The 4,069-nt window shown below is 39.6% G+C and overlaps 1 pseudogene; it reads right to left on the minus strand.

Annotated features, from left to right (window-relative positions):
- Nucleotides 1-202: 202 nt before the first annotated feature.
- On the minus strand, nt 203-513 carry LOC104273834 (annotated as a pseudogene).
- Between the last annotated feature and the right edge of the window lie 3,556 nt (nt 514-4,069).

Genomic DNA, 4,069 nt, shown 5'->3' on the forward strand with positions numbered 1-4,069 from the left:
TATTTCATGTCAGAAAAGAAGCTGTGATTTAATCTCATTTCCACTAGTTAGATTCCTAGCCAATGTCTCTGGGGATGGTTGGGCCTGCATTCACTGTAAGACATTTGCATTATATACCATTTGGCCCTCTGTATTTCCACAGAGCATATAGTCGGGTTTCTTGTGCCCGCTGTGCAACAGCAGTGAACTTCTATATACTCACAGATGTAGAAATATTCCCGGCCTGGCCTGAACTCAAATCCTAGTGAGAAGGGCGTGAAGAGTTGGAACTTTTCCGAGAACTTCAACGGTCCATTAGGGGAATGCGGCCGATTACACTCCCACCTCTTGAATCCTTTGGAGGTGTGATCACAGGAGCTGTAGCCATCAAAGTTCACCATGTACAGTACATAGCGTTCGGTCTTATCTTCTGGCACTGAGTCCTCATAGTGTGGGCAGAACACATCCAGGTAGTCGTTGATGCAGACATCGATGTGGTAGTCACCCTGCTGGAATCTGAAATCACAGGAAAAGCTCAGATGTAAGCACACTTAACTCAGGATGATCTTGTTGCAGTGTAATGTTCTCATAAAAGGGGGATCACTAACGGCACTTCCTTTCACTCCAGACACGCACATTTACCCTCAGAAATAACCCTTAGAGTTCACCAGAGTTATCAGAGACTGCTTATTCAGGACTATGAGCACACAACCTCCTGGCTTAAGGTTTTCCCTCTTCTCTTACAAAACAAGTGTGTTGCTAACACACACGAAGTTACAGGCTATCTCTCCCTGTGGTTTATTGAATACACAAAGAAAGTGTCTGCTTAAATGCCTGTTTTATTTGGTTGTGTTTGGTTTGGTTTTTTTAGTTGGAGAACGAAGTAAGAAGTAAAGAAGCGAAAACTATCAGCCTCCTCAAATCAGTGTCTATATAAACATCTACATATGCATGCAAATAAATAACTCAAACATATCCTCTTCTCTGAATCAGGCAGTAATCACCCCTGTGCTGAAAGCTGATTTGACTGCAAGTACTTATAGTCACTACAAGAGCACAAACAGGTTTACTCTTTCCTCACAATTAGCAGCAGCTTTTCGAGATGCAAAGAAAAGCCTGTATTGCTTTTTAAAGATATTTGAAAAGCAGTACATCTTTGCCAAAAGTACACAGTGGAGACATTGCTGTGTTCAGATAAAAGGATTCTGGGATACAAATTATCAGCACTCAGCCTAATGTGACAGCTCTGAATGAGTGCCAGCTGAGAAATGCAGTGCAAGACACCCGCCCAGATGTACTTTATTATTACTACAGAGGACTCCCTAGACATGTGGGGTTCTTGTTTTGCTGGGAGTGGGGAGGGTGTCCGCTTTTCTCCTCTTCACTTTTCACTTACATTACTTGTCTACTGCCTACCACAGTACCTGGAAGAAACTGTGGGAAAAAATTCACTGCCTCCATGGGAGCTGATACCATGATGGATTTAATGATTCCATAAACTATGTCTGTACGTCAATCAAACTCCCTGGGGCAGCCAAAGAAACCAACCACTGACCTACTCCACTTCAGGCTGACTGGGCTACTTGTAGCTTCTCTCTTTCATGGCTGCAGTTGTCAAGTGTATCACAGAGCAATAAAAAAGCCATGACAGATTTAACTATAATACCTCTTTTTAGCTGAGGGGCATATTTTAAACACCTGATGGGCTTGAAATCTGCCATCTGGATCCTTCTATCTAATTTCAGAGAAAAAGCAATGATCTGTTGGCCCTCCAAGGATAAATTCAGAGCAAACTACACCTTTTCATATCCCTACAATAATTTAACTTCAATAAAATAGCTTTTTAAAGGAGAAAAACCGAACACGCATCAAAGTATGATATATCTGTATAATTTCAGCCAGTGCACAGCCTCATGGTTCCCTTCTCTGAACCACAGTTCTTCAAGGAGAATTTACATTTATCTAAATCATTTTTTAAAAATATATTTTTGTACTCCAGTGCTTCCAAAACCTGTCACCTGAACAGATACTGTCTTAACACACTTGCAGAAATGTATTGTTTTCAAATTGGTGTCTGTTTTCTGTATCAGTTAACAGTATGCCATTTCTTAAAGGTAATGAAAAAGAGTACTTTTTAAAGTTACGAATAGGAAAGCCACATTCGGGCAAAGCCATTTTTTTTTAATTACAGTTTTAGTAAGTAAAAATCAATATATATTTCTATATATGTGTGTGTAGCATGTGTACACTTTTTTTTTTTTAACTATGCAGGTGACAGATAATGTAGTTTTCTCAAGGGATTCTTACAGTTTTATCTTACATCAGCCTGTGCCTTCACAATAATGCTCAATTATGGTTTTGTGACAGAAATTATATGCTTTCACTTACACAGCTGTAGACATTCAGGACTAGGGTAGTCTCCTTAATACAAGACTTTTACAACACAAATAACCTTATGTGAACTGCTTCTCCACATTATCTTTAAGCCAATGGAGAGAAACAGGAACTTCAGTTCAATTCACCTGCCATGTTTAGGCCCAAGCTACACTGGAATGACACAGATCACACTCCAGAACCAGCTACTTTACTCCTTTAACCAAAAGGAGAGTCTAGACAGATATTTCCAAGACAGAGCCTGTACTGTAAAATAAAAAGTTGCTGAATTTGAAGTGAAGAATCTGACTGCACTGTCTGTGATAATGGAGATGATAAATACAAAGAGACAGACAATGAAACTTGTGATCACACCTTAAATCTGCATTAGTAATGAAATCTAATTTGTAATCCGCATCAGTGAACTGTTCTACCCAATGCTGCACACAAAGAGCTCATCTGACTTCCTTTTTGGCAAACTCCTCTGCTGTATTCTTATTAAACAAACAAAACCACAATACAACCATCCTCTTTGACAAATGGTAATTTGGTAGATTCATTTGTAGCTCTGCTTCCTAACTGCTGAAGCAGCTGAGTGTCTTCATTCACCCCAGCATACCCTTGCCTGACAAGTGCCTGCCAAGAAGGTCTGAGAGTGACGCACAGAACCAAGTATTTTTGTGATTCCATGAATTTTTATCGCCATGTCCTCTCCTCCCCACTCCCTCCATAGTCATTCACCATAGTCAGAAAGTGGTTGTATTTATGCATCTAAAAAAAAGAAAGAAGACAGTGCATATTTTAAGTGATCTAAACTGGCTTTTAGCCAATATTGCAGGCACAGCAGTGAATCTGCTCCAGTGAAAACATGTATCAAGGTATTTTATCACACAGCACTGAATGAAGTCTCTTTACTTATTATAGTAACAGCAATACTGAAAAGAGGTTATTAGTCAACTAAGAAGCAGGAAGCAGGTATTTATTTCCCCTCTTGTAATATCTTAAAGAAGTCAGTAAGCAAAACCTCAGCATGTATACTGAAGAGATGTAGAACTGATTTTATTTTTCCAAAAGGGGCTACATCTCCAGTGTGCCTCTTGGAGTGAACTGAGACCATTCTCGTTTCTGCAGTTACAAGGCAGTGGGTGGTATTTACTTTCTTGAAGACGAAACACAAAGGCCTCTAACCTGATCGGAAAGGCAAGGGATATTGATGAGTAACTCAGAAAAAAATTCATCAGCTCAGACTCTCAAAGCTTAAAGGAAACACTTCAGAAACACATCTCTAAGAATCTTAAACCACATCCGAGAGGAAAACACTTAACATTTACAGGCTGAAAATCTCTTATTAGTAGCGTAATGTCAGGTATTAAAGTGAAACAAAAGCTCCACTTCAAATGAAAGCTTGTAGCAGTGTTTAGCTGCCTACATAGGTTGAGGAGCAGAACACATAAAGGCAAGGCAGAATCTGTTAACAAATGTATTTGTAGAGATGACAGTAACAGCAGATCTCCTCTTGACTGCATTTGTTATTAAGTCTGTTCAGACTCTTTCCAGCCCCGTTCAGAACAGAAAGCTTGCTTTCCTTTTCTCTTTAATAATGAAATTGATGTACTTTTCCTTTTCTCAGTTAGGTCTTCACCCTGTTCAGGTAGATCCTCATCTGGACTCCCATGCCCTTCTAGAATGACACCATAATCCGGATCTTTATGAAAAT

Source organism: Apaloderma vittatum, unplaced genomic scaffold (assembly GCF_000703405.1).
Source record: "Apaloderma vittatum isolate BGI_N311 unplaced genomic scaffold, ASM70340v1 scaffold4860, whole genome shotgun sequence".
Taxonomy (NCBI): Eukaryota; Metazoa; Chordata; class Aves; order Trogoniformes; family Trogonidae; genus Apaloderma; species Apaloderma vittatum.